We start from the raw sequence: 15,574 nt of genomic DNA, 5'->3' as shown, positions 1-15,574 counted from the left end.
GCAGAGAGATTAAATGGTTGTTAAATATAGGGAACAAATCGTCATTGCAGTCCCGTATCTATCTGCAATCAGGCTTCTAAATGTTCTCTCTATCCTCTCTTGTACATTAAGCTGGGTGACCTTTCACTATTTGGACTCCTTGAATATCATTTCTTATCCTTCATATGGACACCTCCCTTTGTTTAGGTTTTAGACATGTCAAAGTGTATCTTTAGCATGCTTTAAAGGCATCACTGGTGTACTTCTTTACTAAAAGAATGAGTAATACTGCTTAGAGCAAGATCAGCCTTTTTAGGCACAAAGACCTGCAGTGATCAATGTTGGCATGTGTATGGATGACAACACTTGAATTTTTCTTAGGATACGAATGGCATAATCGCATAAAGAGTTGAAAATAGTGTCAGACTCATGGGAAGAATTGTTAGAGGCATTTTATGTAATGGCCACTGGTTTCCAAGTCACAAAATATTTAGGACTGGTATATTATATTATGAACGTGAGTAGTGATGAACCTGAACATCTGAGTCTGAGCTCTGGCTTCACTGAGCTTTATGGTGAGTTTCAGTTCTCATAGCTTCCTGCCCAGTGTCAATTGGCAAAAAGACACAGTTAGTGGCTAGCAGCAGTACATCGTAGAGCATTTATGACTGCTAGAGAGACAGCTGTCTCCCCGAGGAGTTGGTAGAGACCAAAAACAGAGCTTAAAGGGAGTGATTATTGGAGTAAATAAATATATTAAATTTATCAGGTGGTCACTGAATATGTAAATGAACTTCTGTTAACAGATTCACTGTTTAAAATTAAAAGACACTGTGTGTCAATGATGTGTTTTTGTCCCCCTTAAAATCAGTTATGTCAGATTTACTTTACTATTGCTGTGCAATACAGGACAGTGTGATACAGTACACTGGAAAAGTGTGGAAATACTACACAGTAGGTAGACAGTAAGCCAGATAGCCAGACATACTGATGAAACCCTATGTTCAGTATGTGTCTTTGGTTAACATGCATCAATTGAACACAAATGCAGGATGGTGGAAACATGATAACACCACTTTTTTACTCTTTTATCAGATTACTATTCATCCATTCATTTTCTATACCATTCATTCATGTAGGGTCGGGAGGCGACTGGAGCCTGTCTCAGCCGACTAAAGTCAAGAGGCGGGATACACCCTGGACTGGTCACCAGTCAATCACAGGGCTGACAAACAAAGACAGACAATAACACACACACACACACACTCACTAGACAATGTAGAGTGGCAAATTAACCTAACGTGCATGTTTTTGGGATTGTAGGAGGAAGCTGGAGTACCCAGAGAAAACCCACGCAGGCACAGGGAGAACATACAGTCTCCACAAAGTGGAGTGTTCTGAAAATTTCCCATTAATAATTCCAATCATTATGATATATTGGAAAGTCGTGGGCTTGGCTGATGGAATTCAGTGAGTAATAATTGTTTTTCTTTGCTTTATCTGTTAGTTTGCTATCTTGGAACAACTTTTCATGCACAATTGCCTGCCTAACCAACAGATTATCTTTGAATTAGCCACATTATATTCACAGCATTAAGAAGCACCCACCAAGGTTTGGTTTCAGCTCGGTACACTAGTCATTAGTTTTTGGTTAGAGAAAATCAAATATTGAAAAAAGAGAAAGAGGAGAAATGTCAGACGGTGTATTGGCGAGGATAATGGATTGGCATCAAATCGCATTATCACTCTCAACACAGGATACTTAAGAACAGGGTACAGAAATAGTCGGAGGTGAGCTTTGCTTCAGCTTCCGTCTGGCGTCACTATATTCTACGACAATATATGACATAACACTCTGAAGGTGTTCACCGACCTCCTCTGACTCAGGTTATTCATATTTCTCTCTGTATGTCCTACAAGGGCTATCAGGATAAAACTCATTCTCTTCACGGTGTCTTTCCTGAGGCACTGCAGCTGTTAAATTAATGGACGGCGCTACAAATTAAAGGACTCATTAATCTCTGTTTTGCATGCTGATGTTTTGTAATTCTTTTAACTGGTCTTAGTTTCTTCATTTGTGACTTGATGATTTGATCTATACATTGTTTTCTGAGTTTTATAAACCATATCTCACAAGCTTCTCATCAGCTCAATTAGTCAATTAATCATCTGCAAGCACAGTAAATACAGTAAAAATCTAATGAATATATATATATATATATTTAACTGATCTAAGATTTTTTTTTGTTGATGATGTCTTTTAATCCCAATATTTAATCAACCACTGCCAAAATGTCTGTAGCTCTGTAAATGACAACACTGTAAATGTTAGTCTGTATTTCACTGTAGCTCTCCTCCACAGATGTCACCATGGCAGCTTGCCGATGCAGGAAACTGAATCCAGGTGTTCATGTAGAAAGAAGGACTTTTCTACTACACCATCACTGTGTTTAAGCCAACAGTGTGTGCATTTCAGAGGCCTGCAGACTTTTCAAAGGGAAAAAAGGTAAGGATCCCTTTATGTTGTGCTCGGAATTGGGCCGTCGGCCGGAGGAGGCATTATAATGACACTATATATTCAATTCCAGCTTATGACCTTTAAAAGTTATAGTCCCTTGCTTTTAAAAAGCAGTGAATGCCGACTTGAATTTTGTCCCCTTTGAATACTTTGTGGGGACTTCACACGAATACAAAGCACATGCAATACACATGCTCTGAACTCCCACAGATGCAATGTCAACATGTGTCCAGCAGAGTGAGCTGTTCTCCAATAACTGAGCAGTGGAAATGCATTACCTCTTCGTGAATGCATTTTGAACTGCATCCTGTGACTTGACTCAGTGTCTTGATGCACAGATTTGTTACTTTCAGTTACTGCAGTCTCCCAGTGTCCCTAATATTAGGTGCAAACCTGATTTTTTTATATATGTTCCAGCGTTCAGCCTTCACACCACCATTGTGTTACCAAGAGAAATTTATATTACTCAGTGTTCTGGTACATTTTTAAGTTTTGGTTTTAACAAAGATTATTAGAGCTGAAGTTCAAAGATGTTAGTTGAACTCAAGATCATGTTAGGCTGCAGTATTAAGTTTGCATTTTAATATGAATACCAACTTCTCACTATGTTTTACCCTCTACTGCCTCATATTCTTCTGGCAGTTACTTAGTGGTAGCTGACATATCATTAGAAATATGAGGAGATTAGCAGTACTGACCCTGGATATAAAGCACTTTTGTAGTTTCACTGAAAGCACATCAAAACCACTGAACCAGTCTTCATCCATTCTTCCAGCCACCTTCCACTGCAGTTCATCTCTAACGATCCAAGGGCACAGGAGTGATACGCACAGTCATGATTTAGGAAACTTACAGTATATCCTCACACTGAAAGCAAGCCAAACCAGCCAGCTTCTTAATTCAGCAGCACACAGTTTCACTGTTCTCCCACTGAGTCAGGTGAAAAGTTTGATCTTGTGATGCAGTAAAGAAAGAAATGAAACAAAACAAAACAAAATGCTCTCTCCAAATCGTTGTTTCTCCAGAGGCGGTCTGGACAGATACTGCTTTGTTGTTTATACTTAATAATATTCAGTAAGCAGGTGGTACTCCTGCAGCTGTGGACCCTTTCATCTGAATCTATGAGAGGTGGCCCAGGCCCCAGGGACCTTCACACCTATAGTACCTCCCCTCTCATTTCAGCATGACACTGAGTTTTGCTTTGTGCACTGTACTGGGACTGTTTAGAAACTGTTTTCGTCCGTACTGACCCACAGTAAGAAGTTGTGGTTGACAGCCTTTGGCTTTTGAGTGAGCTTCTTTTCTTCCTCTGTGTTCAGTTATTATGTCAGTTATTTATTTATTTATCAAACGTGCTGCATGTTGGAAGCAGTGATGTCATTTTTATTAGCTCTTAGTTTTACATCTTTCTAAATGTAGTCACATTTTACTTGTAGCTTGTCTTTTGGATTGAAAAAAGAAAATTCTGACAAATAATATTTTATGCCAAATGTGTTAAGACTTTTCCCAAAGCACTTCCTGAAAATAGCTGTCCTGTGTTCACCTATAATCAGTAAAACATCAGTTATTCAATCCCCTTTTCAATGGTTGGAGACAATTCAAAACAAAATTTAAATGAAAATCCTGTTATTGAAAAACTGATTTTTTTAAATAACTTTTTGCATTTTTGTAAAAATGCTGAACTAAAATACTAGGTTTGGTTCCCAAGAGTTAAAGCTTCTTAATTCTAAATTGTTCTAAGTTTAAGATAGGTATGAACAGACAGCAAGTAAGAGAGAGAGAGAGAGAGAGAGAGAGAGAGAGGGGGGCATGGTGACGGGTCCTGCTGCTTCTGATATATGACTGGTCACCTGAAAAACAATGACCAGCACCTATCTGGTGTTCAGATATTTTCAACTAAAAGCTAGCGTAGCGCCAGTTTGTTTGGGACGGCACCAAGATCATCTCCTCTCATGGGGCTTTTGTTTGGTCCACACCCAAATGTTGTGTTCAGATCTGCCCAGACATCTCACACCTAGGGCAAAAATGAAGCAGAGTATGATTTGACTTGACTTGACTAAAAGCACCCTGAGATTAAGCTTGGGAATGCATGAAATTTGTTGTGAAATATCAGATTACAGGGTAACAGCGCAGGAAAACTAATGCTTTTTAGGTCCAATCAAACTAATGGCTATAATAATCAAAATACACTCTGATATCCATTTATCTTTCCATCCATTTTCTGCATCATATTGTGGTTTGGGCTGTGTGGGCAGCAAGCTAAGTAGCTGCACCTCCTGGGACATGCCCAGGCCAAATAGAACAGTTCATCCCCCGTGTGTGTTCTGAGTCTTCCCCAGATCACCTTAAAGTTGGACATGTCCAGAGAACATAAAGGGAAGCGTCCCAGGACCCAGATAAGCCTTATCTGGGTCCGTTCAGCACAAAGCCACAATGGTTCTGTCTGTCTTTCTAAATCTGAGTCAGTCTGAGTGAGTCAGTTGCAAAGACCATAGATCAATGACTGGTTAAGTAAGCGTCCCCCTCATATTCCCCCTTCACCTTCAAAAACACCTGCATCACCGTGGATGTTACACTAATCTGCTCTTGGATCTCATGTTACCTTCTGCAGTGAACAAGATGCCAAGAAACTCCATACTCGAAGGGAGCAGCAAAACAACTTACACCACCTCACATCAAAATAATCTAGATGGACAAATGGCAATACAAGAGAGAGGAAAAACATGTATTTTTGATTTTAGGCTAAACCGTCCCATTAAGGCTACTAGAATTAATGTTTATGACTGCTTGTATGTGAAAGGTGTTGCTCAGGTGATGATCCCAGGGTAAATATGACACAGCTCTGCAGTTTCCTTCAGCTCTTTAGAACATTTTAGCATCTTTTAGCTCATTGTTTCAGTTTTATGGCCTGCAGTGTTACTAGTTTGGTTCAGACTCACTGATCTCATCAGTTTTATTTCCAGATGCAGCAGGCAGCTGTTTTCAGAGAAAAAAAAGCTCTGAAACTCTGCTGCTACCTGCCTGGCTCCAAAAAGCAGACAGACAAAGTGACGAGCTAGTGATTGTAGAGGGGCACTCAGCAGCTAAAGAGTCAGATATTTCCCACAGGAGGTGGTGGAGAGCAAAACTGAGCTGAATATTAGGTTTATCCAGTATTTGGTAGTGGGGCACAATGCCTAAGGTCGCCAGTGTTGCTTTGTGTATAGGCTACTGTGTAAATAATATTAAATAAATAAACCTTTTTTTTTGTACAGTGTTGTATTATGAAAAGTCCCCACGTATCAGAATATCAGGAAATTATAGGAATCTATAAGACATGTAAAATAACGTGCTATAAATAGTTCAGTATAAATACTTTTATTTTATTATTGTTTTATATATTTATTTTATTTTCGTAGCAGTAGCTTTTGATGTCATAACTATTGCCAGCTTAGTAGTGCTAAAGACGTCATTACATATGTTGACGTTGTGAAACGCATCGATCTCGCCAAAAAGGTAAATAATAATAATAATAATAAGAAGAAGAATAAAAATCTGACGTCAGACTGGTGCAGATCCTCATCAGAAAACACTCAAAGAAAATCCCTTCTCTGTGTTTCAAATGCTGAATGTTTTTCTTACACGTGACGATTCCAGCACGGCAAAGTGTCTGTTCCTTGAATTATGCGTCGCACCTCCTCGTCATGACAACTAGCTGTGAGATTGAAATATTGCAAGTGGTGTCCTACAAGCGAGAGAGGGAGAGAGGGAGGGAGAGAGAGAGAGGGGGAGACAGAGAGAGAGACTGTTGAAGCACAAGCCGTGGGATCATCTTCAGTGCAGGCTTCGGGCTTCAAAATATCACTGCATCCTGCATACTGAAAGCTTTTTTTGGTGCTATTCTAAAACCATGAAGGCTAAACGAAAGATCCCCGCGCAGTTTCTCACTCTGAGCGTCTACTTTCTGCTAAGAGCATCGGATACCAAGTGAGACCAAGAGAGAGAGAGAGAGAGAGAGAGAGAGAGAGAGAGAGAGAGAGAGAGAGCACCACGCAAGCGCGCAAAGAAGAGATTGGACACCTGATTTTTTGTGGTGTCCTTAGAGCGCTATTTTACATTTTAAGGCAAATAGTCCGTGTTTTTTCAAGGCCCTCGCGGTGCAGTGGGCCAGATACCGTGGATTATTATCGGGATGGACAAATGGGGAAAAGCGGACCGATCACTGCGTTGACTTTTGAAGCAACGCGCATAGTCTTGACGCTATAGCGTTACGCATTTATTCGGAGCGTTCCCCCCCCCCTCTCTTCTCTCGTTTCAATCATAGCAACTCGCCGCTGCATCTCAACATTATTATAAAGTCAAATATCTGTGGATACGGAACGGAGCAGGGTGTTGTCAGAGAGGGATGAGAGGAGGAGGGGGCAGTATGAGGTGTGCTTTTTTTGGAAAAGCCGGAGAAAGACAGACGCCGAGAAGGTGTACCGATGTGCGAGAGCCTGCGACGCGTTGCCCTCCCGAGAAATAATTGCGAGCAGGGAAGAAATGGCCTAGTTACAACATCATCGACACACCGGCAGAGGATAGAAAAGAAGAATCGTGTTTAGATGGACGGGCCATCATCATCGTCATCATCATAATTCCGGTGCTCGCATCGAAGTCTTTTAGGTAAGCCATATGTTCTCCACCACCTCCTAAACGTGACTGGAGATTTTCCTGTCTAGCATGGGTTTCATGTGTGCGCAATCCGTACGCTTTGGTGACTTCGCACATTGCGCACGTTTTCCATCTTGACGCACTGTCACAATTGGGGAATGAGATTTCAGTTAGAAAAAAAATAAATCCTCGTGCCACTTTGTTGCTATAGCACATATTTTCTTCCTTTCAGAGGGAGCCTTCGATTGGCCTTGCCTGTTGATAAGCTGTCACATCTTGACACGATCAGTCCACTTTATGTATTAAGTATCAGTATTCTGTCATTTCAGCCATGCTGCTAACAAGATGATATTCTTGTGGTTTAATTGGTTTCAGCTCATCATGTGGGCTGTCAGTCAGACTGGGCTCAACTGGGCTCCAGTGGTGTCCCGTTCCCCTTGGTTGTGAAGGCACAGACTGTTCAAATAATGTTTGTATTACATTTATTGATTACATCTTAAGTATTACCACTTAATTAGACACACATGCTGCTATGCTGCAATATAACTAATCCCAACCAGAGTGTGTGACAGGCCTTGAACTCAGAAGACGTCCTCTCTAATGAACAAACCCCACAACAGCTCAGAGACACACACAGTATGCACGAAGACTTGCACATGCACACAGAGCCCCTGCCCTAGAAGATGCTGATAGGATTGTGAATTAAATGCACACACTCTGATGATCCAGGGAAGGCTCCATTAATATTCAGTGGTGGTTGGGCAGTGCTCAGTTAATGGCAGACAACAGGACCACTGTTCTGACAGGTCACGGATGAGAAATGGTATATTTTCATTTTTAGGGGAATAAATGTGTTTTTTGTTTCACAGACACGGCGCCTGTAGCTATGGAGGAGTGACATTTAAAATCCATCAGAAAACCAATAAAGCCATTTTGTAGACTTTTGCAGAATTTGTATTACTTTCGTTCATGTTCTGTTGGAATAGCTGTGATTGATTTTTTTTTTTAGGCCGACATCGTGTCGACCTGGTAGCATGGTATTTGGAGATTTACTCAAATACAACAGAACATGGCTGAAGACCTTCATGGGCTTCGTATATATCATGCGTTTGCCCAGTTCAGTGCATCTTAATCCAAATTGTGTCATTATGCCGGGAGAAAAGGACATGGTGTAACTGAACAAAGCATGGAGACCAAATTGGGATTTACACATCTATTTGGAACATTTTAAATGTTTATTTCTTCCACACTAATGAGTTGATTATATGTTTCTGAAATCGATCCATTTTATCTCTAGTTAGTCACCAGCCAGTGGGCCTGGAAGATTTGGTGATCTCTGTGATTGCTACCATTTCCAGATTACTTCATCCAGTAAACTACAGTACAGGGCCAATGAAGCTGATATTATGGTGAGCACAGTGTCATTTAGTTTCCAGGGAGAAAATAGTAAAGATAAGCGGAATTAAAAAGAAAGAACAGTGGCTTAATGGATTGGATGACAGCATGAAATGGACACTAACAATCCAGAACAGAACGTGTTTAGTCCTAATGTTTAATGAAGTATGTCTGGGTGATTTCCGAGGGCGCAAGGTGAAGTATCAGAAGGTGTTCAGTGTGATATTCTTTTTAGTCCAGACCGGAGCTTTTTAAAAGGGTTGATGTCCAACTGTTGTACAGGACAGTTGCTATGTAACTGTGTTGTATTTCTCAATTGATGATCTTATTATGTGTCTACGTAAGTACAGCAAATGAAACGTTTGAAAAACGTTGATGTAACATTTTCATCTGCATCTTTTCTTTTTGCTGCTAACTGACACAACAGATGCAGTACATGGACGTGGACTGAAGTGTGCAAAGTGTACTTGTACTTAAAATAACACATGGGTAATATGTAGAACATGAATTTGGCAGTTGGTGAAATGGCCCTTTAGTCTGCTCTTTGTTGCTGCAGTGCTGTGAGGATGAACAGAGTTTGTTCACTTTAAAAACAACATTTTTTGTCCCACTGAGTCAACAAGATTTGCTATTAGACAGACTGAGCTAATATAAGAACTTACTGTAAGTTAGCTGTCTGCCCTGCAGGCCGCTGCTGCGTGCAGGAATAGACTGCTTGCACTAAAGCACTAGAGCCATAGGATGGCCTTTATAAAACTCAGGTAGTGAGTGATCTTGAGCTGAATTGTCATTTGTTTCTTCATTATTTGAGGCCATCTGAGTAGAAACAAAAGTATGACTGAAAAGTGTTTTTAATGGGCTTAAGTTATATAATGTATGTGCAAAGAAAAAAATGTGATTATGCAGGGATTTATCAAAAACAGCTACAGTTTTATTTTATTCCAACTGAGCCTACATGTTTTATTTCAGCTTGTTTACTTCTCTGTTTACTTTCTTCTGTGCTTTGGTTGCTGTTTTTTGTCACTGTACGGTATGAAGGTAGGTAATACTACGGATAACAGTGTCTCAGTACTCACAAATTGCTGCTACCAGAGAATCTTTTCTTCTGTGTGCAAGTATATGCAACTCCTCATACATAAATCCTTTCAAGCAGTACAATGTCATTGTGCTGCCATCACATCAAAAGGCCATAAAATAGTCTTTATAAGTGAGTGGTCACTTAGCAATGATGCATTCACATTCTTAAAAGTGAAAAAATATTATACATTCTCATATAATTATATATTCCTATTTAACAGAGCTGCACTCCTTTGTTCAGCTGCGGTTCCTTTGCGATGTGATTTCAATGTAAGAACGGCAGATCCAGGCTGTGCCTCAGAGAGGAGGTCTGGCTTTACTGTTCTTCACCAAATATCATCTTTGTACAATTTATAAAGTCAGTCTAGCATTTAAAGACTGATTATGTCTGAATAATGGTGGTTCAATCTCAGTGTCCACTTTATGGTTGAAACACTGAACCTCACAGAATGTAAAGGGTGCCACTCGGGTGGGCAGCACCTGCATGACATGAGTGGAAATTTAAGGGATTTAAGGGAAGTATTATCCAGAGCCTTCTTGCAAGAACCTTTTGTGATAACCTTTTGTTATTTATTTATTTATTTTGACGGAGGGTACATGAGTCTTTGTGTGTGTGTGTGGTGTGAGAGACTTTCCTGAGCTCTGAGAAGTTGGACATTTGTATTGGGTACAACCTGTTGCATCGCTGCCACACCTGCAGCGAGTCCCATTGACTTGCTGTCCAGAAAGCTGCACATTTATAGCATAAAAAAACAGACTGATTAATCACATGGGACATCACAGATTGTTTTTGAATACGTTTGTAAAATTATGAAGAAATAAAAGGTAGGCTGAACTATTGCAGACAGGCAATCCATATTACATTATAGAGCTTGTTACTATCAATACACCCTCCCACCATCTGAGCAGCTTGGTTTCTCACCAAGCTACAGCATCTTTACATAAAACATAACTGTGTTCTGTCTTAATAGTGTGGCTGCTGCAATGGAAGATTGCAAATTTTAATTTCTTTGTGAAGATCTTAAGTCAGAGAAGAGGGAGGTTAAAATGACCCAGCTCTCAGCCACGTCACAACCAAGGAGGAGAAAAGCAAAAGAATAGTTTGACCTGACCCATTATCCGTGAGCTCAGTAAAGCGGGAGAAACACCTGTGCAAATGCCATGGTAACCATCTTGTGTAACCTCCTTTGAACAATAACAAAAAAGTCATCTAAGAGATTAGCCAGGATAAGTGGCATCCTGTCTTGTGAAGTCTGGCAAGAATATCACACCAAAACCCATTAAAATATCTAGTAATTTAATGTGTCTTTTATTAGAGACAGAGGCACAAGCCCATTAAAATGGGACATGTGACCTTTCCTGAATCGCAAAGATCCACCTTTCAGTTTCATCAGACATGATCCATTAAGCAGCTCTAACATTTAATTCTTTATTTCTTTGTTTTGGGTGGGTGGGGGTGGGTGATGCACAAGGTGGAACTTCCATTCAAATATGCCATGTGTTCTTTGAAAAGAAGCGGTAGTGCATCATGGAGTTACACTAATCATAATTCACCTTGCTGATGACATAGCACACACATTAGGCAGCTGGTGCTCTTTAGAAAGGTGTGAGCAGTGTTGACATCCATTGGTGAAATATGCAGTTTGAAATGTAGCCTGTTAGTTTCACTGGACTAGGATACAATGAGGAATTTTAATACCTGTTTAAATAGGAAGTGTTAATAACCACATCCTCCATCTTTCTCTACTAGGGTCGATACCGTAGAAAAAATCAGTCACTTTTTCATGATATCATAGTAATTACACAATTATTATTGCTATTGTTATATTATTATTATTATTATTATTATTATTATTAGAAGTAGTAGTAGTATTTAAATTAAACAATTAATATCGGTGACACTGAAGCAACGAAAACAGCATTATCTTTTTGGTTGAACCAATACTTTATTATTATTTCACAAAATATTATTATGAATGTCCTTTATTTTTAATAACTACAAGTACAGCAGAACAGTATTCAATATATGTGCAATACGAAATCAATGCAGTAGAATTCAGTGCCGTAGATAAGCAAATATACCTGGTATGATAGCTCTCAGTTTTCATAACCCTACTCTCTTTGCTTAGTGCATAAGTGAACTGTCACTCTGTGCAAAATAAAAAACACACCTGAGTGTGTCCTTGTCTGGTGCTTGGCAGTGCACTCAATGCCTTATGGAATCTCAGTGTAGGTAATATAAGTTTGGAGACATAACAGGGGACAAAAAATGAGTGAAGACATACATTGGTGGAAAACCAAAAGGCACCGTGTGTGCAGTGCAGTCACTGGCTGGGTGAGCTGTCTGAATCATTATCAAGATGAACCGAAAGGCAACATGACTGGAAGTAAGATGTTAGACAACGTAATCCACAGACATTTTGAGACATAGCTATGATCTGAGGCAAACACTGACAAGTGCTGAAATGAGTAACCCTCTGAATAATACTGAGGCCTGAAAAGGCTTTTCAAATTCTACCTGACATTAAAAATGGTGGGCATTTTGTCTTCACTGAAAGGTGTAAAGACAAGCATACAGATACATTCACAATATGTAATTACAGAATTACACCTTGTTGTTCAGAGTAGAGAAATTCAACTCAGAATCGCAGTGAACTCTTGATGGGACAGTTTTAGTGGAAGCAGACTCTGGTAGGTTATTTTTTATGGCAATAATCACACTGATGAGGAGCTTTGACACATCACTGCAAGTACCAGGAATCTTGAATTGAAACATGTTGAAATATGAAAATTACTACATTTTTTGTTGTTTTGATCTAATTAAAATGTTTGAGGTTCCAAAGAAAACAATATACTTTAACTTGTGGTGTTAAAGTGACTGCTCTGTATAGGTTTTGTGCAAAATATCATTCACGCATATTTCATGTCTGTTAATTTTTTACATACTGTTTGCTGGGGCATTGCAGTGTGTTACATTACATCAGCTGGTTTGTCCATGTGATTTCTGTTGTCATTATTGTTAGTGTGGATTGTTGGATTGCTGCGTTGTGGTTTCTGGACCATTCAAATCAGAAGGTCAGTTGCTCTTATGCCCATAATTTCATTATGAGGTAGATGTAAAGAGTTCTGATGATCACTGGGCTAGTCATCTGAATGAAGAATTATTGTCTGCCCTCGTTAATTCAAAAAAGTTTGTGTCTGTTCAAATAAACTGGGTTCCACTCCTCCCAGCTCCCACTCTCTAACAGATACAATCACAATGACTATGTTCTCAAAAGGCCAAGACCTCCAGTTTGAAGGCAGTAAACCTTAATGTTTAGAAGCAGTGCAAAAGGTTGCTCTGCAGGTTTTACAGACAGTTGCAGAATCTGTAGGCTGGTGCGAGTAGATGATAAAAGTAGTAGTAGCAGAATAAAACTGATTTACCTGGATAATAATTGGTCCTCTTATCATCTTGAAATGAATTCTTTCCCCACATGTAGTAATTTACAGTATTCCCTATGACCTATTTAACAAAATCCATCTTCTACTGCATAAGGAATTCTAATTAAGTGTGAAATGTGTTGTTATATAAGGGAAGCAGCAGTAGCTTTGTATTATAGTACAGTGGGAAAATTACAAAAATGGAATTTCCGAAATTAATGTTGGCTTATTTGTTATACTACTTTAGCTGTCAAGCTACAGCAACTGCTAACATGCAAACAATTAGACAAGGGTTAGTCAGTCAAAATAGCTTTATGAACTTTTTTTTAGTTTCCTCAGTGCTTGGCCCTTTACTCCCCTACAGGAATTTTATTTTCAGAACTTTACGCTATTTCATTCGAATAAAGGGTTACTGTGCGTGAAAGGCTCTCGAAGCTTGCAAGCCTGCTAACTTTCAGTTATTTCAAGTTAGACAGAGAGGGAGAAAAAAAAGCTCTCCGAGCCAGAGAGCTTGCTTTCTTACTGTCAGTGAACAAGCAAGCTTGGTTGCTAACGGGAAAATACTGTCACACAGTTTAATCAAAAAAATTACTTACTGTTTGCAAACCATTTCTCTTGGAGCAGTTTATACAGAGGTGGTTAAATAAAAGTGGATGGAGCAATACAGCTAATAAGGTGGGATAGCTTCTTTCAGTTTGAGCTTTCTGCCTCTTTGTTCCCTCAAACCTCAGCACTGTCAGGACAACTTGCTGTTTCTCACTGGTCCAAATTTGCACATTAAAGTTCACCAAAATTGATCTCGGCATGAAAAATTAGCAAGGAATTACTTTGCCCTGCTGAGTAAAGTCACTGTTTGTGGCAACTCTGTTGGAATGAACATCGATGTGCTAAATGCTGCTGTCACCAGGCCTTAGGAGTGTTTTTGTCTCATGAAAAATGGCTGCTGGTTGCTTGAATGCAATTTGAAATCTCCAGTTGGTTGAATGACTCATATTTGGTGAATATAAAGATCAGTCTTACCATATAGCCAATTTTTGAGCAGATCCATATTGAGCACAACCAAGGGGCTTACTCTGTGGGCTACTTAGGCCACTACTCTGTACCGTGATATTGCAGGCAGTTCTGTCAGACTCTTATATCAAAGGATTCAGGGTGATTTACGGTATTGCAAATAGATATCTGGATGCACTTGCTGGAAAATGCTCTGCATTTGAAGGCAGCATGGTAGACTCAGTGTGGCATACGACCCGTAACAGAAGCAGTGACATGAATAATCACAGGAGTTAGAGTGTGAACTTGTCAGATTATCAAGACAACCTAATTACCTTGTTTTAATCTGATAGGTGATAGTAAGAGTCATCTGATACTGATCAGTTAATGGCATGCAGGGAGCCTGAGCCCTACGTGAACCAACATGATTCTCCATTTTGCTGTATTTTGGACTTTGTCAGGTTTAATGTGACTGCATTAAGTCTCATACTTTGAGGTTTCAGTGCCAGTAACGTGTTGTGTTTGTCTTGTGAAATAGCCAATAAGGATTAATTAGTTTAAGAACAGAAAAAAATCATAGATATATCAAAATTTAGCAAGCTACTGTGCAAGGTCTCATCAGCCATTTGTGTTTTGAATGATTTGTGCATTTTAGTTAGTACTGAAACCCAAATTGCATTTCCCATCCTTCATTCAGCTGACCTCAGAGCAATGCTATTGAGGTAAAGAAACATTTTTGCACAAGCCAATCATTTTGGCACATACAGCTAGTCTCAGGGCTCTACTTAAGCTAACTTATACATTATCAATGCAACCACCCCATCTGTCAAGGTACACTTTCCACTGAACGTGACAGTCCTCTTAAGGCAACATTTAAATTGCAGCAGCCGTTTTGTGTTGTGGCAGCTTGAATAGCATGGCAAAGCAAACTGTATGTATTACCTAAAATGAATGATGATCCTGAGTCAAAACTCCTCCAGTGTGAGGCAATAAAGCAGGCTTATGTTCCAGGGTGTGTTGCTGAACTTTTCTGGCTAGAAAAAGAATCCCCTCCCTGATCAGATGAGCAGTGTGTAGCTCCAGGACCAACTGCATGACTTGTAGATGATTGTATTAGCCATTATTCTGATTGCCTGTGGTCAGACACAGTACACTTGCCATTAGTGGTCAACCAATGTAGGTTTTCCAAAGACCGATGCCAATATTTAAGGAGCAAGGCGGCTAATTGCCGATCTATAACACTTATATCATGCTGTTGTTAGAGATGAGCCTGAACACCATTATCAAAAGCAAGCTGTCTTAGACCACACGTGGGTGAGGCAAACTGGAAGTTAATTTAAGCTTGAAATTAACATGGGTTGATCAGAAGTTGCTATATTTATTGTTTATTTTTTTAAAAAGTATTCAAAGAACAGCCTAAGAATGGAACTTCAGATCAATTTTTTTCTCACAAGACTAAGAGAACTATTTATAGAAAAGGTTTTTTTTTTGCAAACTTTAATGAATAAACTTCAGTCAGCTGCCCAATGAAGATTATTCTTCATCACAAGTACAAATATT

At 39.5% G+C, this 15,574-nt stretch overlaps 1 protein-coding gene across 2 annotated transcripts in view; it reads left to right on the top strand.

The window, feature by feature from the left end:
* The first annotated feature begins 6,342 nt into the window (after positions 1 to 6,342).
* nlgn2b (neuroligin 2b) overlaps positions 6,343 to 15,574 on the top strand; it is a 58,165-nt gene continuing 48,933 nt past the window's right edge. For both annotated transcript variants that reach the window (XM_046411046.1, XM_046411045.1), the window contains exon 1: positions 6,343 to 7,141. The gene's annotated coding sequence lies outside the window, so the exon portion shown is untranslated. The remainder of the gene's footprint in view (positions 7,142 to 15,574) is intronic.

Source organism: Scatophagus argus, chromosome 14, assembly GCF_020382885.2.
Source record: "Scatophagus argus isolate fScaArg1 chromosome 14, fScaArg1.pri, whole genome shotgun sequence".
Taxonomy (NCBI): Eukaryota; Metazoa; Chordata; class Actinopteri; family Scatophagidae; genus Scatophagus; species Scatophagus argus.
The sequence above is the reverse complement of the archived record's forward strand: the minus strand, read 5'-3'. Positions and strand labels throughout refer to the sequence as shown.